Consider the following 26,141-nt stretch of genomic DNA (forward strand, 5'->3'; position numbering starts at 1 on the left):
ACATACTGAGTTTGAGTGAGGAGCTGTTGGGTGAGATACTGGGAATCAAAATACTATGTCAGCCATTTTTAGCACTTGTTTCTTATTTTTTGTTTCTTGTGGGGTTTTTTTTTTAAGGGAATACTGCATCATTAGTCAAAAACTGACAAAGTGGAAAATGCAAGAAAAGAAAGCCTAGTGTCAGAGTTGTCTACTTTGCACTGTGGCTCAGAACCTAAGGGATTTCCTTATAAAGGACCCAGGTTTGGCCACCTAACAACGTCACTGTGAGACAATTAATCCAGTATGGGATGTTTCTCCCTCAAGATTATAGGCTTGTTCTTTTCTAAACCACAGACACACTATACATTCTTGAGACAATCCAAGGACTTGATGAGTGTGAGGATTCAATCATTCATTCAACAAATATTTACCGGGTGCCTATAATCCTCATGATAGGAATTCGGAGCAAACAAAACTAGAATGGTCTCTGCCCTTACAGGCTAGCAGAAGGGACAAACATTAAGCAATTATGTAAAGAAATATTTAATGTTAATTGTGATAAGTGTGATAACTGTGATAAGTGCAAGAGATATGTGTAACAATGAAGAAAGCTAACTTGGCCTGGGAGGGGTGGGAAAATATTCAAACAATGGATTATGAGGATGGGCAAAGGTCAAACTATCCGCAGAAAAGTCACACACAGGATTTGTCTAAAAAATGGCCTAGCCTTTTCTGCTTCATAAGTCTCAGACACGTCTTTCCTCAGTGCTCACGGCATCCCGTACTTCTCAGCATTCCTAAGTTGATTTTACTGCAATATGACAACTAGTTTTATGAATCTGTCTTCTCTACTAGACTGCACATTTCTCCAGAATCAGTACCTTATCCAACCTATCTTGGTGTCTCCAGTACCTAGCACTGAGCTAGAATCCTAAGTAGGCCCTCAGAAAATGGTTGTTATCATTATAATTCCTGCTCTTCAGACTGGTCATTACACAAATTATGCAACTCTGTTGCTACTCATTGAGATCTCTTTCCTACTTGGTAGAGAAACACCAGTGAGTCCCAAGAACAGATCACCTACCACTGATTCCAACACATGCCACTGCTCTCAGCTCTTTTCTAGTGGTGATTTTTGCTGTCTACATGGATGACTCAGAGTTGTCTTTTCCACTGTGCTATGATGCCTTCCAATGCAAGACTATCAGCCAAGAATAGCAATGCCTTAAAAGGTAGTGATATGAAGATCACAAGGTAGGGAAGGGGTAGGGTGGGGAGAATTAGGACACAGCTGTAGTGTTCTGTAGGCTAAAACACAGACTCAATGTGTCACAGAAAATTAAATCAGAGGCTGAATGTATTTCCCGGTCTCCTGAATAAACATAAGCAGGGCCCCCAGTATTGTCACTGCCCACACTGAGGCCACGCTAGGTCCTCAATGACATCCAGTCCTATGCCCCAGGATCATCCTAAATCGGGGAGGCAAGGTCACTGATCCCCCAGGCCAAATTCTACAAAGCTCCAATTGCCCCAGACAGAAAAAAGAGGATGCCAACTGCTAAATCCATTTTGATAGCTAGAGGAGGATTAAAGAAACTGCACACATGGTGATGTCCAAATCTGAGCAATGAGATTAACCTCTATGTGGACTGCCTATACCTCAGAGAGTTTTAAAACAAAGAGAACCGCCATCACATTTTTCACATCTAGAACTCAAACTGAAAGGGAAGTCCCAAGTGGGACATAGTAATGAACTCTGCCACCTCAGAATTCTAGAGAAATACTAAGATAAGGTCACTGTCTTCCAGAAACTGTGGGGGAAACAGACCAGGAAATGATCGACAGTGCCACAAGAAAAGCACAAACAAGGTGCTAATGGGAACTCACAAGCAGGAGAGATAAATCTGTAGGAGTGAGGAAACATCCAGTAGAAACTTCACAATCAGAAGTGGCACTGAGCTTAGTTTTGAAGGAGTAGGAAGGAGCAGAGAACGGGGAGGGAGTGGAAAGTGCATTCTAGGCAAAAGCAGTAGCATGTACAAAGACACAGCAGCATACGAGCATTGGTTGTTCTGAAAACATGAGTAATTATGTGTAGCTAGAGTTTAAGACACACAATAGTGAGTGACAGGAGAAGAAATTATAGGATGCTGAAGAAGGCCAGACCAGGAAAGGTCTTATATACCAGGCTAAACAGTTAAACTTCTTCCTGTAATTAATAACATACATTTGTTATTACTACAGCTCATTTATTTTATTATATACCTACAATGTAGTAGGCATGGTGTCTTACATACTTCACTGCATTTAATGTTCAAAACTCTCCCATACAGGTATTTTTCTCCTAATTGTACATATACAAAGGCTAAGAGAGGTTAACTTTCTCAAATCAGATCTCTTAGGATTCAAAGGCTACACAAAATCTCACCAAAAAAGGATGTCAACTCTAGGTCTCCAGACTTTAAACAACCTAGGGCTCTTTCAGCATACTATAGGTTATAATGTAAATTTCAGAACACTCTTACTTGGCTCTACAGCAAACCAACTGAGTGGTATAAAAATGTTCAAGGAACCCTTGAAATCACTGGCATCAGACTGAGTACATCCATCTACTCTTTCTTAACAGTCTCTAAAACACAGGGGTGACTAAGAAACCTAAGATCAATTTTTCCAATGGTCCTTGTCTGAAGGTTTTCTCTCTCCTGACATTATTTTGGTATTTGACATCAACAGCTTTCAGGAGGAAAGGTAGCCAGACTTCCAAAAACAGAGACAGGATCAGAATGAGATTGTGGCTTAGATACCACCAAATGTGACACGTGGCCATAAAAATTCAGTAATGAGGAAACAAGGCTTTGTGGAAACATGTCCAGGCTCTGAAGCTTATTAGCTGGTTGATTTTGGTCATGTTACTGAAACTCTCCAAGCCTCAGGTCCCTTATATTTATAATGTATTAATAAACACTACCGTTCAGGATAGCTATGAAAGTTACACAGAAGAACATAAAGGAAGGACTCGATGCTTACCCTATCAAGGTACCCAGACCTGCCTTTCCTACTTATGTACATACTTAGCTAGCATTCTGTCTACCTAACTCACTGGGTTTTGTGAGGCCCAAATGAGGTGATGTCTATGAAAGTCCTTAATCAAGTAAAATGTAACTGACATTGTAACTAAGTTTAAGACTACGTTCTGGCCACAAGAATATTTTATAATCCTTCTCTTCAAGGAGCTAACCTTCAGATAAGGGAGCTACAAGTATACAAATGAGTGTAATAATGATAAGAAGTATTAAGTGTTAGAAGAGCGGTAATAATAAGCTAACATAATTGAGCATTAACCATGGGCCAGACCTAGTCTAGGTGTTTTATCTGTATTATCTCATTTAATACTAAAATGAGCCCTATAAAACAAGTTTTATTTTATTACAGATGTGGAAAGTGAAGCACATGATGCCTAGGTAGTTTAAGTTTATACAACTAATAAGTGAAAGAGCCAGGATTTAAATGCAAGAATTGTGACTCCAGAGCACATATTATTAGAGATACAGAGGTGTGAATTAAAGAAGTAGTGCAATAATATAGTAACGATAATGGGGTCTATAACGGACTAACATTCACTGCCCAATCAACATTGTGCCAGGCACTGTGTTAAGCACTTTACATGCAAGCTGTCACTGAATTCCAAAAACCTGTGGGCTAAATATCACCATGATTTTAAAGGTGAAGCAACAGACTTAATGAAGTTAGGTTACTCGCTCAAGGTCTCACAGCTAGTTACCAATAGAACCAGATCTCACACTTAGAAGTTTAAGTGTGTAAAGCAATTACCCAATGTTTTTTATTCACACACACGACACACGCATACAGTATCTTAAGTAAAAATACGATGACTTCATTTTGTGATCCCTAAATTGTCAGAGGGGCTCTCAATCACCCTCTTCTGCCACTAAACATAACCTTTTAAATTATAAAAGCAATGTTATAGACTATAAAAAATATAAAGAAGCTAAAATAAGAAAATAAAGCATGTCTCAGAAACCTTGAAAAGAAGGGAATTGTGGAAAACTAGTTAGGAAGATAGTTCAGGGACTTGAATACCAGGCTGGAGAACCAAAGCTACACTCTATATGCAATGGAAGACTATGAGCAGAGAGGCAGTATAATTAGAGCCTTATGCTGTGCTTAAGACAGACTTAAATGAGAGACAAGAGGTAAGAAGATCAGCTAGGGGCCCATTATCATGGTCTGGGTAAACGTTAAGGGCCTGATTTAAGACCAGGCTGCCTATCAGGACTACAAATTCAGGCTGGGGGAGTCAGACAGACCTAAGTAAGTTTGAACTTGGTTCCATCACTTACTTGTTGTGTAACTCTGGCTAAATTACTTAAAACCATGTGAGCCTCAGTCTTATCATCTCTAAGTGGGGATAATAAAACCCACGTAAATAGCTATTGTGGGAACTAAAGACATGAAACAACTAACATGATTCAGGTTTCTCAACTTCTACACTAATGACATTTCAGGCCAAATAATTCCTTTCTATGGGGGAGCTGACCTGCATATTATAGGAATATTTAGCAGCATCTCTGGTCTCTAACTATCCCCTCTCCCCAGGTTGTAACAATCAAAAATGTCTCCAGACACTCCCAAATAAACTCCAGTTGAGAAACATTTGTCACAGTTCTGACATATAAAATGATAAGTAAATATAAGCTTTAAAAAAAATGGTTGCAGGGGAGGAAGCGAGGAGAAAGTGGGAGGGAGGAGAAAGCATAATATAAAAGACATAAAACATAAATATAAAAGACAAAGACTGAGAGGACCAAATTGGTTGGCTGACTGGATATTGGACGCCATGAAAAAAGGAGGCAGCAGAGGTGACCACAGCTTTAATTCTATGTGATTTATGTCACCAAAAGAAATAGAACAATAGGAGAACATGCAGGTTTGAGGAACCAGAGGGGCATGCAAATGGAAATATCTGAAAGGCATTAAGAATTCTGGCCCAGGGGCACCTGGGAGGCTCAGTGCATTAAGCGTCCACTCTTGATTTCAGCTCAGGTCATGATCTCAGGGTCGTAAGATCAAGCCCCGCAACGGGCTCCACGCTGGGCATGGAGCTTGCTTCAGATTCTCTCCCTCTCTCCCCAAATCCCCATCCCTGCACATGCACGTGTGTGTACATGTGCTCTTTCTCTCTCTCAAAAAAAAAAAAAAAAAAAAAAAAAAAAAGAATTCTGGCCTGTAGTCAATGAAAAATATAAAGCAAATAAGACAAAAACTCACTATAGATTCGTGCGTTTGTCCATATCTGACTCTTAGTTTTCCATCCTTTTACTGGACAACTGAAAAATAGGTATGTACCAATAATCTTGAAGATTAAACCAGTTTCTGAGCTTTTAATACACGCCACATATTTAAGAACATTGGTGAAAGAAAAGGAAGTTGAATCCAAACTCATGTGTGTTCAAATCCCAGCTGCATGACACCTTTAGGAGAAGCCAGATCTGACTCTACAGTTTCCAGGTCCCCACCAATCCCCATGGCAGTTCTTGCAGTCTTTGCCAAGCCACCTGAGCAAACAAGACTACATGCCTGCTCCTCACCTGCTATAGAGTCTATATCAAGGCCTCTCAAAGCAGTAGCCAAAGCAGATAGGCACTGGAACTGATCTGAGGCATCTACATACAATAACTGTACTTTGGATTTTCCAAGAATATTCTATTCTGTGGTCTCCACGAACCAATGTTTTCTAAATTCCCATATCCAGGAATTCAAAATAAATCTCTCAAAATAAAAAGTCCATGTGACATCATGATACATTTGTCAAAACCCATAGAATGTAAAATATCAAGAGTGAACCCTAATATAAACAACAAATTTTGGGGGGCGCCTGGGTGGCTCAGTCAGTTAAGGGTATGCCTTTGGCTCAGGTCATGATCCTGGTATCCTGGGATGGAGCCCCACATTGGGCTCCCTGCTCCGTGGGGAGCCTAGTTTTCCCACTCCCTCTGCCACTCTCCCTGCCTGTGTTCACTCTTTCTCTCTCCCAAAATAAATAAAATCTTAAAAAAAAAAAAAACCTATGAATTTTGGGTGATAATATTGTGTTAGTGTAGGTTCACTGACTGTATCAAATGTACTACACCAATGTGGAATATTAATGGGAAGAGGTTGCACAGTATTCGTGGAACAGGATTTATGGGAGTTCACTGTATTTCTGCTCAATTTTGCTATAAACCTAAAACCCTCTAATTGCTCTAAAAAAAGTCCATTTAAAAGTAAAAAAAAAAAAAAAATCCTCACGTGAAATCTGTTGTTAGAATCTGGGATTCAGATAACGTGATCCTTGCAGATGTGCAGCAGCAGATGCCAGAGAGAAGACTTAACACTAAGGCCCAGGAATTCCAGAGACAAGGTCTGAGAAAACAACAAAGCCTTGAACTCTTTGGATGGTCATGAGGAAAATAAGATTTTCCAAACAAAGAATATGCAGAAATCCAAGTGGTGAGCTTTCTCCCTATAGTTGAGGACTCCCATTTTGTCATGGAGTAAATGTATACATGCCAAATTTCCAAAGACTGGAGCAAAAACCAAACATCTTATCAGGAAGCTCTCTAAATTGAAGGACAATTTTTGGATAAAGTTAGAAGTGAAAAGAGATGATATCCTTATCCCAACTTCTATTAAAAACCAGTGTCAATTCCAGTTTCCAGTACAGCCATATAAGGAGTTCGGAAGTTGCTACCCTGTCCTAACAACAAGAAAAAGCTGAACAAAATGAAAAATCAACAACTATTCCTAGATTTGGCAGAGAAGTGAGATCACATAGCAAATGACTGTCCCCAAAATTGGAGCGACAGATACAGATAACAGAGAATCACAACTTACCAAAGCAGAAACTAATGAGCAGAAAACTCCATGGGAACCAGTGCCAGAATAAGAAAACCTCAACTATCATTGATGAATTGCTTGCTGGAGGCTCAGTGTGGACAGCTCTGAGAGTTAATAACTCCAGGGGGGACCAGTAACAGGAGGGTCCCATACTTTCATGAGTCTTACCTCCAAAGCTCTACCAGGACATCACAATGAGTGTCAGAGAAAAATTCCCTCTTGCTTCTAGTAGAGGGAGGGGAAAAGGAACCATTTTTAAATGTATCAGACCATTCAGGATAAATTATTTTACCAGAGCCTAACTTGCTAAGTTTCATCAGAACCTAACCCACCTGGTAAATGGAAATACCCAACACTCCAGCCCCCTCTAGCCATTTTCACCTAAGAGGTAAAAAACAAAAGGAAAAAGAAAGTGAGAAGCACTGGTATTAGAATTCCACAGTCCATGGGCAGAAGCTCACCAAGACTCAAACCTAATCAAAGGACTACAGAATGCTTTCCCTTCCCCGACATCTTACCACTACATTATTAAAGGCTTATTTACCATAGTTCCTTTTACCCAGTACATCATATCTGATTTTCAACAACAAAAAAATCACAAGGCAAACTAACAGGCAAAAAACAGTTTGAAAAGGCAGAAACGGGGTGTCTGGGTGGTTCAGTCGGTTAAGCATCTGCCTTCAGCTCAGGTCATGATCCCAGGGTCCTGGGATAGAGCCCTGCGTTGGGTTTCCTGCTCAACAGGGAGCCTGCTTCTCCATCTCCCTCTGCCCCTCCCCCTGCTCCTGCTTTCTCTCTCTCTCTCTCTCAAATAATAAATAAAATCTTAAAAAAAAGAGAGAGAGAGAGGAAAGGCAGAACCAGCATCAGAATCAGATATTGCAGGAATGTTGGAATTACCAGACCAGGAACTTTAAAAAACGATGATTAATATGCTAAGGGTTTTAACAGAAAATGTAGATAACATTAAAGGCAGATGGATAATGTAAGCAGAGAGATGGGAATTCTAATAAAGAATAAAAGTGAAACGCTAGAGATCAAAAATACTGTAATGGAAATGAAGATGGCTTTGACGGGTTCATACATAGACTGGCAATGGCTAAAGAAAGATCTCTGAGTTTGAAGATATGACAGTAGAAACTTCCAAAACTAAAAAACAAAGAGAAAAAAGACTGAAGCAAACAAACAAAAAGAAGAGAATATCCAAGAACTGTGGGACAACAACAAAAGGTATAATATAAATGTAATGGGAATACTAGAAGGAAAAGAGGGAAAGGAACAGAAACAATATTTAAAGCAGTAATGACTGAAAATTTCCACAAATTAATGTCAGATACCAAACTACAGATCCAAGAAGCTCAAAGAACCCCAAGAAGGATAAATACCAAAAAAACCCCCTAGGCACACCATATTCAAACTTCAAAAAATTAAAGACAAAAGATTGGGCGCCTGGGTGGCTCAGTTGGTTAAGCATCTGCCTTCAGCTCAGGTCATGATCTCTGGGTCCTGGGATCTAGCCCTGCATCAGGCTCCCTGCTCAGTAGGGAGCCTGCTTCTCCCCCTCCCTCAGCCTGTCGCTCCCCCTGCTTGTGCTCTCTCTCTGTCAAATAAATAAAATCTTAAAAAAAAAAAAAGTTCTTCAGAGAGAATGAAAACTACAGGTCAGAAACTTCAGATCTATGTAACGAAAGGAAGAACACTGGAGAATGAACTGGTGAAGGTGAAACAAAAAGTTCTCTTTTTCTTGTTCTTTCTTTCTAAGAGGGCTCCACACCCAGCATGGAGCCCAATGCAGGGCTTGAATTAATGATCCTGAGTTCAAGACCTGAGCTGAGATCAAAATTCAGACGTCTAACTGACAGAGCCACCCAGGCGCCCCTATTTTTCCTTTCTTAAATGTTCTAACAGATACCAGTTTGATCAAAGTAATAATAGCAACAATGCATTCTATTATGTATATTTATGTGTAACATTTAAAATGAACTACAAAAATGATATAAGGGATGGGAGGGAGGAATTAGGAATATTTTGTTATAAAGTATGTGGGGAAGAATTAGGAATATTTTGTTATAAGGTATGCGCACTACCTGTGAAACAGTATAGCGTTATTTGAAAGCTGACTTGGATTAGCTGTAAATGTATATTACAAACTCTTGGGCAACCACCAAAAAAAAAAAAAAAGTAAAAAAAAGAAATATAATTGCTATGCTAAGAAAGGAAAGAAAATAGAATCATGAAATGCTCAATTAAAACTAAAAAGGCAGAAAATGTGTGGAAGACAAAAACAGGAACAAAGAACAAGGACAACAGATAGAAAACAGTAACAAATAGGTAGATATTAATCCAACTATATCAATTATCACGTTAAATATCAACATTTAAATATACTAATTAATGGGGCACCTGGCTGGCTCAGTAAGCTAAGCGTGCAACTTGATTTCAGCTCAGGTCATGATCTCAGGGTTGTGAGGTTGAGCCTTACATCAGGCTCCACACTGGGTCTGGAGTCTGCTTAAGACTCTCTTTCCCTCTCCCTCTACCTCTCCCCGCCCTCAAAAAATATATACTAATTAAAAGACAGAGATTGTCAGAGTGGATCCAAAAACAAGATCCAACAATATGTTGGCCAGAAGAAACCCATATACAGACTGAAAGTAAAGGGATGAGCAAAGATACAGCATAGTAACACCAATCCAAAGAAAACAGGAGTAGCTAGCTATATTAATTTTAGACAAAGCAGATTTCAGAGCAAGGAGCGTTATCCAGAATGAGGAGAAACATTATATAATGATAAAGGGTCAATATTCTAAGATACCATAACGATCCTTTTTAGATATGCACCTAACAATAGTGTCGAAATACGTAAGGTAAAAAATGATGGAACTGCAATGAGAAATTGGTGAATTCACTATTGTAGTGGAGACTTTAACACCTCTCTTTCAGAAATGGACATATCCAGGGACGCCTGGGTGGCTCAGTTGGTTGAGCATCTGCTTTTGGCTCGGGTCATGATCTCAGGGTCCTGGGACTGAAACCTGCATTGGGCTCCTTTCTCAACAGGAGTCTGCTTCTCCCTCTCTCTGCTCATGCTCTCTCTTTCTCTCAAATAAATAAATAAAATCTTAAGAAAAAAAAAAGAAAAGAAAAGAAATGTACATATCCAAAAGCCACAAAATCAGTAAGGACACAGTTGATTTCAACTGCACTATAAATCAACTGGGTTTGATTGACATCTATAAACCACTTCATCCAACAAGAGCAGATTACATATTCTTCTCAAGCTCATATGGAACATTCACCAAGACAGACCACATTCTGGGCCACAAAACAAACTTTAACAAATTTAAAAGAATAGAAACCATCATTCAATATCTGCTCTCAGATCACAATGGAATTAAAATAGAAATCAATAACAGCAAGATAGCTGGGAAATCCCCATATACTTGGAGATTAAACAACACAGTTCTAAATAACACGTGAGTCAAAGAAGAAAACTCAAGAGAAATTTTGAAAAACATTTAGAAAATACAACTTATCAAAATTTGTAGATTGCATCAAAAACAATGCTAAAGGGAAATTTACAGCACTAAATTTATGTATTAGGAAAAAAAGAAAGATTTAATATCAATTATCTAAGCTTCCATGTTAGGAAACTAGAAAAAGGAAAGCAAATTAAATCCAAAACAAGTAAAAGAGAGATAATAAAAACTAGAAAAACAATCAATGAAATTGAAAACAAGAAATCAATAGAGAAAATCAATAAAACCAAAAGCAAGTTCTTTGGAAAGATAAATAAAATCAATAAGCCTCTATCTAGGCTAAGAAAAAAAGAGAGAAAGCACAACTTACTAAGAGCAGAAATGAAAGAGAGTATAATACCAGTACAGATCTCATGGATATTAGAAAGATAATAAAGAAATACTATGAACAATTCTATGCCCACAAATTTGATAACCTAGATGAAATGGATCAATTCCTTGAAGACAAAATCTGCCAAAACAAACACAAGAAGCAACAGATAATCTGAATAGGCCTTTATCTATTAAAGAAATTGAATCAATATTTAATAACCTTCCCCCAATTAAAGATTCCCTATAATCTTTTCCAGAATATACAAGAGATTTAGAAGTAGAGCAAGTATTTCTTAACTCATTACATGAGGCCAGCATTATGCCAATAACAAAACAGACCAAGACCTTATAAAAAACTCCAAACCAATACTTCTCATTAATACAGATGCAAAACTCCTTAACAAAGTATTAGCAATTGGAATCCAACAATGTAAAGAAAAATTATACGTCACAACCAAGTGGGGTTTATTCCAGGTTTATAAGGCTGGTTCAACATTTAAAAATCAATTAACATAATCTATCCTATCAACAGGCTAAAGAAGAAAAATCATGTGATCATATCAATAGATGTGGAAAAAGCATGACAAAATCCAACATCCATTCCTACTAAAACTCAGTAAATTAGGAATTGTGGGGAACTTCCTTAATTTGATCAAGAAAATCTACAGCTTTCCTGCTAGGATCAGGAACAATGCAAGGATGTCCCCCTTCACCACTGCTTTTTGACATGGTACTGGAAGTCCCAGCTAATGTAATAAGACTAGAAAAGGAAATAAAAGGTATACAGATTGGAAAGGAAATAAAAATGTCTTTGTTCATAGATGACATGACAGTCTATGTAGAAAATCTGAAAAAATCTACACACACACACACACACACAAAAATCCCCAAACTCCTAGAATTAATAAGCAGTGATAACAAGGTTGCAGGATACAAGGTTAAGGGGCATCTGGGTGGCTCAGTCCGTTAAGCAGCTGCCTTTGGCTCAGGTCATAATCCCAGGGTCCTGGGATTGAGCCCCACATCCTGCTCCTTGCTCAGCAGGGAGCCTGCTTCTCCCCTGCCTGCCGCTCCCCCTGCTTGTGCTTGCCTCTCCCACTCTCTCTCTGTGTCAAATAAATAAAATCTTAAAAAAAAAAAAAGGGATACAAGGTTAATAAATAGGACAATTGCTTTCCTATATACCAGCACTGAACAAGTGGTATTTGAAATTAAAAATACATTACCATTTATATTAGCACTCCCCCCAAAATGAAACATTTAGGTATTAAATCTAACAAAATATGTACAGGATCTATATGAAGAAAATTACAAAATTCTGATGAAAAAATAACAAAGAAGTACTACATAAACAGGGATATATTCAATGTTCATGGATAAGAGGAATCAATATTGTGAAGATGCCAGTTCTTCCCACCTTGATTTATAGATTCAACATAATCCCAACCAAAACCCCAGCAAGGGGTGCCAGGGTGGCTCACTCAGTTGAGTGTCGTGTCTGATTCTTGGTTTTGGCTCAGATTGTGATCTCATGGGTGGTGGGACTGAGCCCCCCCTCAGGCTCTGTGCTCAGCAGGGAGTCTGCTTGGGGATTCTCCTCCTCTGCCCCTCCCTCCACTCTCTCTAAAATAGGTAAAGAAATCTTAAAACAAACAAACAAACAAACAAACAAACAAACAAACAAACAAACAAGGACCTGGGTGGCTCCATCAGTTAAGCATCTGCCTTTGGTTCAGGTCATGATCCCAGGGTTCTGGGATCAAGCCCTGCATCAGACTCCCTGCACAGCAGAGAGTCTGTTTCTCCCTCTCCCTCTGCTGCTCTCCCTGCTTGTGCTTCCTCTCTCTCTCTCTGTCAAATGAATAAATAAAATCTTTAAAAAGAAAAAAAACCAAAACAGCAAATTATTTTGTGGGTACTGACAAAATGATTCTAAGTTCATATGGGGATGCAAAAGACCCAGGATAGCCAACACTACCAATACTGAAGGAGAAGAACAAAGTCAGAAGACTATCTGATTTCAAGAATTACTGCAAAGATCCAGTAATTAAGACAGTGTGATACTGGGAAAAGAACAGACAAATAGATCAGTGGAAAAGAAGAGAGAGCCCAGAAATAGACCAACATAAATACAGTCAACTGATCTATGACAAAAGTGAAGGCAATACAATGGAACAAAAATAGTCTTTTCAACAAATGGTGACAGAACAACTGAATATCCACATGTAGAAAAATGCATCTACACAAAGACCTTACACCTTTCACAAAAGTTAAGTCAAAATGAAGCACAGGCCTAAATGTCAAACGTAAAAACTATGAAACTCCTAGAAGATAACATAGGAGAAAACCTAGATGACCTTGGGTATGACAATGACCAAAAGCATGATCCATGAAAGAAATCACTGATAAGCTAGGCTTCATTAAAAATAAAAACTTCTGGTCTGCAAAAGACAATATCAAGAGAATGAGAAGACAATCCACAGACTAGAAGGAAATACTTGCACAAGACACATTTGATGAAAGACTGTTATCTAAGATATAAAAGAAACTCTTAAAACTCAACAATAAGAAAATGACCATCCAACTAAAAAATAGGCAAAAGACTTGAACGGATACCTCACCAAAGAAGATATTCAGATGGCAAGTAAGCAAAAGAAAAGATGCTCAACACTGTATGTCATTACAGAACTGCAAATTAAAACAATGAAATATCATTATACACCTATTATCCAAAACACCAAAATCCAAAATACTGACTATACCAAATGCCGATGAGGAGATGGAAGAAGAAATACTCCAGAATGCAAACTGGTATAGCCACTTTTTTTTTTTTAAAGACTTTATTTATTTATTTGAGAGAGAGAGAGAGAGAGCATGAGCAGGGGCAGGGGTGGGGACAGAGGGGGAGGGAGAAGTCAACTCCCTGCTGATTCTGGGATCATGACCTAAGCCGAAGGTATATGCTTAACTGACTGAGCCACCCAGGCGCCCCTGGTATAGCCACTTTTTGAAGACAGTTTGGCAGTTTCAAAAAAAAAAAAAAAAACCCAAACATCTTCATACCGTACAATCCAGCAGTTATACTCCTTGGTATTAAATTAAATGAACTGAAAATTTACATCCACACAAAAACTTGCTCATAGATGCTTACAGCAGCTTTAGTCATAATTGCCAAAGCTTGGAAGTAATCAAGATGTCTTTTAGTAGGTGAATGGATAAACTGGTGTATCCAGACAATGGAATATTACTCATTGATAAAAATAAATAAGCTATCAAGCCATAAAAAGACATGGAAAAAACTTAAAATGCCTATCAGTAATTGAAAGAAGCCAATCAAAAAAGGTCACATACTTACTATATGATTCCAACTGTATGACATCTAGAAAAGGCAAAACTATGGGGGAGTCAGTAAAAATATCAGTAGTTGCCAGTTGTTAGGAGGGAGAGAGAAATGAACAGGCAGAACACAGAGCATTTTTAAGGCAGTGAAACAATTTTGTACAATACTGAAATGGTAATACATGTCATTATACATTTGTCAAAATCCACAGAATGCACAACACCAAGAGTGAACCCTAAAGTAAACTATGGATTTTGAGTGATAATGATGTGTCAGTACAGGTTCATCAGTTGGAACAACTGCACCACTCTGGTGCTTGATGTTGACAGTGGGGGAGGTTACTCATGCTGGGGACAGGGGGTATATGAGAACTCTCTGTACTTTACACTCAATTTTGAAATGAACTTAAAACTGCTCTAGGGGCGCCTGGGTGGCTCAGTCGTTAAGACTTCGGCTTAGGGCGTGATCCCCGATCCCTGGGATCGAGCCCCGCATCAGGCTCCTCCACTGGGAGCCTGCTTCTTCCTCTCCCACTCCCCCTGCTTGTGTTCCCTCTCTCGCTGGCTGTCTCTCTGTCAAATAAATAAATAAAATCTTAAAAAGAAAAAAAAACCGCTCTAAAAAATAAAATGTATTAATTAAAATATGTACGAAAGAAAAAATACCAATTTTCTGTTTTCAAGTATTAATAGTTACTGCCTTTAGAAGCCTAAAGAAAAATGAGAGGTTATAATTTTTATACAGAAGAAAACTATATATTCAGAAATGTTTACATTAAAAAAGACTCCTTACCTTACATCGGAAACCGGGGATGTACTGTATGGTGACTAACATAATATAATAAAAAATCATTAAAAAAAAAAAAAGACTCCCTAAAAATTGCTTAATAAACCTCTGCCATCTAAATCAATGGGCACTTGTGATTTTATTTTTATTTTTTTAAAGATTTTATTTATTTATTTGACAGAGAGAGACATCGAGAGAGGGAACACAAGCAAGGGGAGTGTGAGAGGGAGAAACAGACTTCCTGCCGAGCAGGGGCCCAATGCGGGGCTCTATCCCAGGACCCTGGGATCATGACCGGAGCCGAAGGCGGACACTTAACGGCTGAGCCACCCAGGTGCCCCTGGGCACTTGTGATTTTAACTGGAATGGTGAACACGTAAACTTCTAGAAAGTGTGTTAATTTTGTTGTCACATATCTCCTGGACAAGAACTTTATATAAAAGGTTAATAGAGTTGCTTAGAGAGGCCTAGTAGAAGCCACCACAAATAGGAAATCAGACCAAAGTGGTCTCAATGGTCCTGTGTCAATCCATGTTGTTATAATCAGCTCCTTAAGATTCTGATGGCCTGAATTTTTTTAGAGGGGGGAGGGGTGGATGGAGAGGGAGAGAGGGAATCTTTTTTTTTTTAAAGATTTTATTTATTTATTTGACAGAGAGCAAGCACAAGTAAGGGGAACAGCAGGCAGAGGGAGGTGGAGAAGCAGGCTCCTCGCTGAGCGGGAAGCGGATGTGGGACTTGATCCCAGGACCCTGGGATCCTGACCCGAGCCAAAGGCAGACACTTAATGACTGAGCCACCCAGGTGCCCCGAGAGAGGGAATCTTAAGCAGGCTCCACGTCCAGGACAGAGCCCAAGGTGGGGCTCAATCTCATGTTCAATCTCACACCCCTGAGATCATGACCCGATCATGACCTGAGCTGAAATAAAAAGTTGGGACATTTAACTGACTGAGCCACTCAGGTGCCCCTTGGTGGCCTGAATTTTAAATGATGAAGTCACCATAACCCAACTCTGAAAAAGCCTGTCCTAAGGGATATAATCACTGCCAACATTTTCTGAACCCTGGCAATGCCCTTGAGAGTAAATGGAAGTGCTTTAGTGAAGACCGTAAACAGGTAATAATAAGAGAGGACTTTGGACGCCTGGGTGGCTCAGTTCGTTAAGCGTCTGCTTTCAGCTCAGGTCATGATCCCAGGACCCTGGGATTGAGCCCCACATTGGGCTTCCTGCTCAGTGGAGAGTCTGCTTCTCTCTCTCCCTCTGCCTGTTGCTCCCCCTGCTTGTGCTCTGTCAAATAAATAAATAAATAAAATCTTAAAAAAAAAAAGAGAGAGAAAGCGAGCAAGCTTTGGAGCCACAAAAACAAAACAACCCATAAAAAATCTGAGTTAGATTACCGGTTCTGTCTTCTGAATCCTAAAACAGTACTTAACTTCTCCACATCTCAGTTTCCTCATTTATATAAAAGAGGAAATGGGGGACACCTGGGTGGCTCAGTGGGTTAAGCATATGCCTTCGGCTCAGGTCATGATCTCGGGGTCCTGGGATCAAGCCCCGCATCGGGTTCCCTGCTGGGCAGGAAGTCTGTTTCTCCCTCTCACACTTCCCTTGCTTGTGTTCCCTCTCTTGATGTCTCTCTCTGTCAAATAAATAAATAAAATCTTTTTTTTTTTTTTTAAAAAGAGGAAATGGCAATACAAATTTAATAAGAATACTGTAAGAATTCAAAGTAACAGTTTCGCAAAGCACCTACCATAGGGTCTGGCCCATGGTGGTTCCTATCTCTTTCTTTCTTTTTTTTTTTTTTTAAAGATTTTATTTATTTATTCGACAGAGATAGAGACAGCCAGGGAGAGAGGGAACACAAGCAGGGGGAGTGGGAGAGGAAGAAGCAGGCTCATAGCAGAGGAGCCTGATGTGGGGCTCGATCCCATAACGCCGGGATCACGCCCTGAGCCGAAGGCAGACGCTTAACCGCTGTGCCACCCAGGCGCCCCTGTCTCTTTCTGTCTAATCTACATTGCCATCTTTACCCTTGATATGATGCATGGAAAGACAAGATGGAAGAGAAAAAAACAGGCCTTCAGATATATGTATCCAAAGAAATTATCCAAAATCCTTGGCTTTAATTATAAAATCAAATGATTAACATTATTGTGTCAGTCTCTTTTTCACAAAAAAATGAGCATATTCCTGCAGCCATAGGAGTAATGGTTTATGCTCTGTGCCTTAAATCCAATCCTGCCCACGTGATTTTACCCTTCTCCCTAACAGACTTAAGCATCTAACTATTTTTGCTTATCCAAGAAATAAAGGAGGCCCAGCAGCTTTGGAAAGCCAACCCAATTTAAGCCCTTAAAGGAAAAAAAACAAAAACAAAAAACTATGTCCAAGTCATGGCAGAAAAAGGAGAAAAATATAATCCAGCTAGTGAATAATGGAAACGAGCAGATTAAACACCCGTTTTTCACTGAAAAGCCCCTTCATGAAGACTAAAAACTAGCAAAGCAAACCCCACATTGTACAGGAGTAAGAAAGCAGCTGTATTTCCACACTCTTAGGTTTTCACAGGCTTCTGTCTTATGACATGACTCATTTCCAAGGCCTAGAAATGTCCCATCTACACAGTCTCATTAGTTTGGAGCTCTCATTTAGCTCTAAGGTGAAGGGTATGATTTTTAAAGTTAAGATATAGTACAGTTCCTGTACCAGCCTCAGCCACTACCTGATTGTGATTCTTAAGAATCATTTCTTCTCGGGGCGCCTGGGTAGTTCAGTCAGTTAAGCATCTGCCTTTGGTTCAGGTCATGATCCCAGGGTCCTGAGATAGAGCCCTAGGTCAGACTCCCTGCTCAGCAGGGAGTCTGCATCTCTCTCTTCCTCTCCCTGTGTGTGTGCTCTCTCTCTCTCTCAAATAGATAAAATCTTAAAAAAAAAAAAGAATTATCTGTTCTCTCAACATTTTTTTTCTGCAAAATAGGGAAAACAACATTCCACTCACAAAACTCTTGTGAGAATTAAAAACCCATGTCAGAAGTGCCCAGAGTACAGTGCATGGCTCATAGAAGACAAAAGGCATTAATTCGCCTTCCTTCTCCCTTTGATATAGCCTTGTGCTCCAGGGAGAAAGAAGGGCATGATTTTTCCTTTCCACAAAATTAACCAGTACCACAGTCAGGTTAGAGAGGACAGGGCTGAACTCAGACTCTAAGTATCTTTTCCGATATATGAGTCCTGACTCCAAGTCACACTGCAACACCTCACTTTTGAAGGCCACACTCTCACATTCAGGATACACCGCTATTATTTTAAGAACCACGATTAGCTCAGGGCTACGCTAAGTAATGAGATACAAATGCTTTGGGAATCTGTGGGTTCCCAGCATTACTAATGAGTACTATCAACTGCATTCTGTTTAAGATATGGACAGACAACTCCAAGTGGCCAACAGCTCTTTGAAAAATGCAGAGGCAACGATCAGAGGAAGACTATTTTTGCTCCTTCCTGTAGCCTCTGCTAGGTCATTTGTGGTTTATTGTTGTTGTTCAGTTTCATTAAAGGTTAGTACCACTAGGGAAGCTATATAATGTGGCAAAACAAATAAAGGCTTTGGAATCAAGCTTTGATTCAAGTCCTAGCTCTGCCGCTTCCTTGCTATGTGACACTGAACAAGTCATAACTTCTCAGAGCCTCCGTTTTCTCACCTATAGTATTTTTTAAAGTTCAGGTTGCCCCTTGAATGGGTTGTAAAACCAATTTAGTGGCTTGCAAATAACATTTCTTTTGAAGTAAAAATGACACGACATGTAATAAGGGTAATAAGGACAAGTACTATTCCATGAAACTATGGTTTCAGGTATATATATATTGATATGCAGGTATACACAAATATGTGTATAATGAATTGTAATATAAAATCTTTCTTACAGTGGATAATGGTCAAAAAACTGAAAGCCACTGGCCTTTATAAAATGAGACTATCAGGTAGGTGTGTATAATGTTATCTTCTGTTTTTTTCAGAGTATTTGAGAATTTGAAAAAATAATGTGGGCCAAGTATTAGCAATTAACCTTATCAGAATCAGAATATCTGAATACAACCTTATTTAAAAATACTGAGAAAGTTCCTTTTCACTGGTCAATTTCAGATTCCTTATTTTATTTTCTTCACAGCATGCTTTTCTGTTTTACTTCATTTTACTTTGTTAACTTATTTTCTGTTTTCTCACTAGAATATAAGTTCCGTAAGAATCTTTTCTGGGGGAGCCTGGGTGGCTCAGTCAGTTAAGTGTCTGCCTTTGGCTCAGGTCAGGATCCCAGGGTCCTGGGATCAAGCCCTGCATCAGGACTCCCTGCTTAGCAGGGACTCTGTGTCTCCCTCTGACCATCCCCCTCTGCTCGAGCTCTGTCTCTCGCTTTCTCTCTCTCAAATAAATAAAATCTTTAAAAAAAAAAAAAAAAAAGAATCTTTTCTGTTTTGTTCTTTTTTTTTTTTTTTTTTAAAGATTTTATTTATTTATTTGACAGAGAGAGAGAGATAGCCAGCGAGAGAGGGAACACAGGCAGGGGGAGTGGGAGAGGAAGAAGCAGCCTCCCAGCAGAGGAACCTGATGTGGGGCTCGATCCCAGGACTCTGGGATCACACCCTGAGCCGAAGGCAGACGCTTTATGACTGAGCCACCCAGGCGCCCCTCTGTTTTGTTCTTGACCTCTGCTTAGCACCTAGATTTTACTCATTCACTTATATACATATACACATATATACACCATAAACATATGGTATATGTATACTTATACAATGTTTATGGGTGTGCATCTGCCAAATGAAAAATGAAGAACATCAATGCATTCATTCCAGTATATTCCATTTAACTTCACTTTCAAAATAATATGAGGAAGAATTTTCATACACAGGAATATCTGTGAACTGAGTTCAACAAGCAGTTGTTCAGCTAAAAATCTATAAAAGGTCCAAGTTATTAATGTGCCAAGCTTTCCTCTGAGTATCTACTCATGAACTGTATCTATCACAGGGCTATAGCTCCTTACGTCCAAGAATATTTGACTTGGAATCAATGCTTAGGCTAAAACCCACTGATCATCACCTATGAAGACTATGAAATTAGCCTCTAGCATAATGGATCTGGAGCTGAAAGAGACAAGGGTTCAAATCCCCATTATATCTTCTACATGCTGTGAGGCCTTAGCCAAGTTCCCTTATCTGTTAAATGAAGGTAATGGCACTTATACCATAGGGTTATTTTGAAAATTAGATAAGGTTACATACATAAAATACCCATCACAGTGTCTGATACATAATAAAACCCAGTAAAAATTATTATTATTCGTTCATTTCTCTTTTTTCCAATTAATATTAATGTCTACTTTGTTATAGGTCCTGAGTCTACACAGGGGCGCAGGCACAATTCAAGAGAAACTGGCTATAGTCCCTGACCATGAAGAGCTGAAAGTGTAATAGGAAAGATAAACCCATAAACAAAAAGTATAAAAGAATTACTAGGAGTGCAGTATCTATTATCTCAGCCAGGAAGGCTGAAACAAATCTGCCCTTCTCTAGCCTGATATTAGGGCCTGGTTAGTCTCTAGAATTGAGGGGTATATCAAAACGCTTCTAATTTATAAAATGGAATCGCTTCTGAGATGGGTCAGAGCAGCTCTGAAAGAAGCCCTAGTAAGACTGTAAGAGGAATGGTCAAGAATGATTGTCTCAGGGGTGCCTGGGTGGCTCAGTTGTTAAGCATCTGCCTTCGGCTCAGGGCATGATCCCAGAGTCCTGGGATTGAGCCCCGTGTCGGGCTCCCTGCTCCGCTGGGAGCCTGCTTCTTCTTCTCCCACTTCCCCTGCTTGTGTTCCCTCTCTTGCTGGCTGTCTCTCTCTCTGTCAAATGAATAAATAAAATCTTAAAAAAAAAAAAAAAAAAAGAATGTCTTAACAGCCAAAAGGTAGAAGCAACTAGTATTCATTGAGAGATGAAAGGATAAATAAAATGTGGTATATATACAATGGAATATCATTCAGCCTTTAAAAAGGAAGGAAATTCTAACACATGCTATAACATGTATGAGCACAGGGGACATTATGCAAAGTGAAGTAAGGCAGTCATAGGGGCGCCTGGGTGGCGCAGTCGTTAAGCGTCTGCCTTCGGCTCAGGGCGTGATCCCGGCGTTACGGGATCGAGCCCCACATCAGGCTCCTCCGCTATGAGCCTGCTTCTTCCTCTCCCACTCCCCCTGCTTGTGTTCCCTCTCTCGCTGGCTTTCTCTATCTCTGTCAAATAAATAAATAAAATCTTTAAAAAAAAAAAAAAAAAAAAAGTAAGGCAGTCATAAAAAGACAAGCATGTATGATTCTGCTTATATGAGATATTTTGAGTAGTCAAATTCATAGAGACAGAAAGTAGAAATGTGGTTGCCAGGAGCTGGGGGGAGGGAAGAATAGGAAGTTAGTGTTATATACAGAGTTTCAATTAGGGAAAAAGATGAAAAGTTCTGATAACGGATGGTAGTGATGACTGCACAACAATGTGAATGTACTTAATACTACAGAACTGTAAAGTTAAAAATGGTTAAAATGGTAAATGTTATGTATATTTTACCACAATTTAAAAAAGAATAATTGTCCTACAACTTAACAGAAAGAGAGACAGCATGCATCCCCTGTTCTCTGACTTTGGTCATTCTTGTATCTGGTAGCATATCAAGACAGCCTTTCCCAGGTTAAGACATGAGAAGAATTTCGGGGCAGTCCTCAAACATAGGACCCTGTTATAATGTAGTCATCACCTAAGAAACCACAAGTGCACAAACATCCAAACCCAGAATTTACAGCAAAATAGACGATTGCTATACAGTGACTACAGTTTTATTTCTACAAGTGTAAGAAACGAAAAATAAATCGAAGTATTGTATATCTAAAAGCCAGGTAAGGATTATATAAACTAATTCCTAAAGAGATAAGTCCCCAGAAAAAAAATGACTGGCCCATGTGGAGTGGATTTCATATATCAGTACCAAGGTCTCATAACACAACTTTACTGCCTGAAATTAAAAAAAAAAAAAATCAGAGGCGCCTGGGTGGCTCAGTCGTTGGGCGTCTGCCTTCGGCTCAGGGCATGATCCCGGCGTTATGGGATCGAGCCCCACGTCAGGCTCTTCCGCTGGGAGCCTGCTTCTTCCTCTCCCACTTCCCCTGCTTGTGTTCCCTCTCTCTCTGGCTGTCTCTCTCTCAAATAAATGGATGAAATCTTTAAAAAAAAAAAAAAATCATGCTAATTTGCATGAAACAAAGCAACTTTTATATACTAAACAAAAATGTCACAACTGATGGTACTATACAATGACCTGGATTCCTAGTGGCCCAGAAAGATGGGAAATAAATCCCAAGGACCCTACTTCAGACAGACTGGAGAGGGTAGACTCTGGCTGTCTTGCATGATTAAAGGCTATGTCACAGCTCAGTGGGGTCTACACTTTGGAAGCTTCCCCCCAGCAGTGCGCTATGTGACTAAGGACTGGGATAAGAGTGACAGCTTCACAAAGGAGATAATAAGAGATAAAGCTTCTTCCTAGTATGTTCAAAGACTCCAGAATCCAAAACTTCTCTGCTACCCATCCATCTAATTTTCATTAAGAGCAATTTATATCATCTGGGAAGTCAAACGCACTTCTATTTTTACCTTATCAAACCCTAAAATAAAGGCCAGGGTGTAGTGTGGACATAAGCCTTGGTTAGGATCACAGCAATCCTCACATCAAATAATTGGTTTAAGTTTGGGCCAAGTTCATCAACAATAAGATGACAAGGTTCAGGCAAAGCCGGCTGCCTTCTTGAATTTCAGAAAGACTAGCATTGTTCCTGACACTAGTACATAGGTGTAAGCAACCTCTGGGTGGGTAATGCCACCAAACAAAAGCAACACCTTCAAAGTCTCTCTCAGTGACCAGAGGCAGCCAGACACTCAAACTGCCAGTCCTGAATTACGGCCTCTGAATGGTGAGGGCTTCACATTTCACTGATCAGGGCACAGCCCAATCAGAAGACAAACCCCTGCACTGCCAGGGACCAGCAAATCCGCTTTCTTCCAGAGTGCACATGACTGAATGTGCTTCTGTCCATCATCTGGGTCATATATAGTTCAATGCGAGCTGAGCAGACAGGGCTGCAAGGAAATCTGGCGCGGTTCAATACCTCGTCTAGCCTGGGTTCCAGCATCTAATTTTTTTTTACTGACAAATTCATTTCTCTACCGGGACAGGATGCTGTGCTGGCTGGAAGTTCCATTTCTACAGCAAGAATCCTATCTGGAAACACAGAAGTTGTCCTCTAGCCACAGCAGCTCGAACTTTTTTGATTGTTGTTGCTGCTTTCTCCCATCACCCCCACCCCCTTTTGACAAAGATCCAACTGTAAAAAGTCTTACGTAACAGTTCAGGACTACTTCGGTTCTTTTACTGGGTAAGCACTTTCAATTTTTTTTTTTTAAACTAAAAACCATTTTAACATTGAATCTGTTGAGAAGCTTAACTAAAATCTTTTAAGTAATTTGTGTAGTGAAATACTGTCAGTGGATTTTTTTAGTCTCATTTCTGCACGTGCTCCTTTGTTCTCAGAACAGAAGCTTTTTATACACACCCCATAACGCAGCTGGAGAGAGTTATGAAGTCAGTTATTATAAGGAACACAAAGGTTGTTTTGCATTCTTTGCCTTTAGATAATTAATTTTGTATTTGTTTTCTTAAAACAGAGTAGTTAAAAAAGGGAGAAATTCACAAAAGAATAAACTGTTGGAGAAAAAAGTTTGAAGTTTTTACCACCTTTTCTATCTGTAGTTTTGTGTGGCCAAACACTTGTGCTGCCTGGGGCGGTGGGGGTAGTGGCAAGCGTAGACAGAGAGGAACTAAGCCAGACATGGACAAAGGCATGAGCCAAAACCAGACAGTCCTGGCCGTTCGATAGGCCAGCAGTGGGTGAGACAGGTCAGCCAGCTGCAGGGGCGGGAGGGGGGGAGGAAAGGGGCATGGATGTGTGAGGTGCTCATGCGTGCGATCGTGACTAGATTCTGAAACTGCCAGCCATTTTCCCAGCTATGCTTTGTGCAATCTAAAGGAATGCATCTCCTCCGAAGGAGTCTTGCCAGAGCCCAGTGATAGAGAGGAGTGTGATAAATACCACAACATATGGAATCAGAAAATACTGGGATCTGGGGTGGGCAAGAGGGAATGCAGAGGGTGTGGAAATTTTTTAGTGATCTGGAATGTGTTGAGTGACAGGAAGTGCCCCAAGCTCCCCCCCCCCAACTCTTCTCAGTCGCGCCTGCTTTTGTCTAACTCTTGTAATCTACACACTACTGCTTACAAAGCTGTCTGAGTTTAAGACAAAAAGAAACATAAAAGGCTCTTCGCTCCATAGTACCTGTGATATGGAAGGAGTGTAAAAAAGCATGGCCCTTCTAGCCTATGGACATTTCTTCAGGTATATAAGACAAAGATAAAATAATAATTTCCCAAGGATAAATGAGAATTATGACTTAGAGTCTGGCTTCCAAATCTGATTTTAAAAAATCCTGATTCCGCTATACTTACAAATGCTTAAGTTGGTTCCTAATTTGAATAAGGCTTGTTTGTTTGGTTAATATACTGCATTTGAAGTTGTTTCTATTTTCTTTGTATAAATTTGGACTTCGGGGGGGAAATGCAAATAAGTAGAATGCACTAAAAAAAAAAAAAAAGGATTTTTCCCTTCATTGGTTAAAAAGCATTTTCAAGGGTTGGTTTCTTGGAAAAAGCAGCTCTTTCTTTCTCATTTTTATATGTATACTATAAAGAGAACTTTATGCCATAATAAATGTAAGGTAGAAAACTTTTGACAGAAAATAATACAGTGTTGTAGGTGAAAAACAACTTAGCATTTTCTCAGACTTCCATATTATCAACAGAAACACTAAAACTTGGTAGAAAAGTAGCCAAATAATTGAATGGTTAACCCTACTTCTGGAGGATAAAATGGAAAATTAAGTGTGAATAAAATGATACTTGGGAATGTTTCTACCTCCTACCACAAAGGATGTTAGTGGTCAGCCTAGGAGTTAATCTTTCCTAGTGTGGCTCTGAGCCTTCATGCCGAGCAGACATTATTCACATGACGATTCGAAAAGTCCATTCATATATCTCACTACCTGGATTTGAATAGAAACCAGACAGCAATTCTTTAGTTCCAGCCACCATTCGCCCCACTGGACAATAGCGATTTGTTAGCACAGAGTCACAGGCTGTGGGACACAAAGCTTGGAGCTGCAGAAAGATGGGGGATTCAGAGAACAGGAAATTACAGGCCCGATGCACTCCTGGCAGTTCTGAGAATACAAAAAAAAAAAAAAAAAGGCAACACAGCGATGCCATGTTTAAGAGCTACTTCTAGCTTTTTTAACCACCTCCAATGTCATAAAAGCTCTATTGTTGCAGTACATAAAGTCACGAGTCCCATGTGCTCTCTTTTCTCACTATAGGGAACTTCATTCAATGCCCTGGCACAGTCAGAAAAATCAAAAGCATCCAGAGTTGATTAGTTGCAAGTTTTGACAGAAAGGAGAAGAATATTTTATAAATAAATTGTCAGAGAAAAAATATGCTTAGTAACACAAGTGACACAGAGTAAAACTAGTATCTTTCACAAATTATTTCATAAGACCAATCAAAATGAAACCAAATGTATCAAGATTCCAGGGAAACAAATTTTTCTTCAAAATATCATATAAAATCTATTATTTAATTCAATCAAAAGTTTCTTCAGAAGATACATATCAATTTAAAAACTAATCTTATACAGAACATTTCTGAGTTCTGAGTTGTATTTTCCAAAAACAAAGAACTAAAATTAAAGCCCTAAGGATTTATTTTGGCATATTAGAAAGGAAAACTACATTTTCTTTTGTTGGCTATCAAATTACTGTAGTTCTATGGCTAGATTTAGAAATTGCCTCTACCTCCCTCTCTTTAGACCTAAAAAATAAAATTAATGGACATTCTAGGTGAGGGGAGAGACATAATTCTCCAATCTCAATCAATGAGCACAGGCTCCCATCCAGGCCTTCATGCTGCAACCTGAGCACCAACAGGCCAGAATGGTGTCCATTTCAACAGGAGGAGACCCTACACAAGGAAGTTATAAATGGTTTTGTTCTTCAGCCTTTATTCTCTGATCCATTAGCAGACACAAATCCTAAATGATATCATACCTGAAATATTCATCAAATGAGATCATGAA

The 26,141-nt window shown here is 39.4% G+C and overlaps 1 protein-coding gene and 1 long non-coding RNA gene across 4 annotated transcripts in view; one reads left to right on the plus strand and one right to left on the minus strand.

The window, feature by feature from the left end:
- Nucleotides 1-26,141, minus strand: part of NR6A1 (nuclear receptor subfamily 6 group A member 1) — a 227,950-nt gene that overhangs the window by 98,400 nt on the left and 103,409 nt on the right. The window lies entirely within an intron of this gene.
- The window catches only part of LOC130544053 (uncharacterized), a 68,216-nt gene continuing 65,076 nt past the window's right edge, over nt 23,002-26,141 (plus strand). For both annotated transcript variants that reach the window (XR_008959981.1, XR_008959982.1), the window contains exon 1: nt 23,002-23,333. This is a non-coding gene — a long non-coding RNA (uncharacterized LOC130544053). The remainder of the gene's footprint in view (nt 23,334-26,141) is intronic.

This window comes from Ursus arctos, unplaced genomic scaffold (genome assembly GCF_023065955.2).
Source record: "Ursus arctos isolate Adak ecotype North America unplaced genomic scaffold, UrsArc2.0 scaffold_18, whole genome shotgun sequence".
In the NCBI taxonomy this organism is placed as follows: Eukaryota; Metazoa; Chordata; class Mammalia; order Carnivora; family Ursidae; genus Ursus; species Ursus arctos.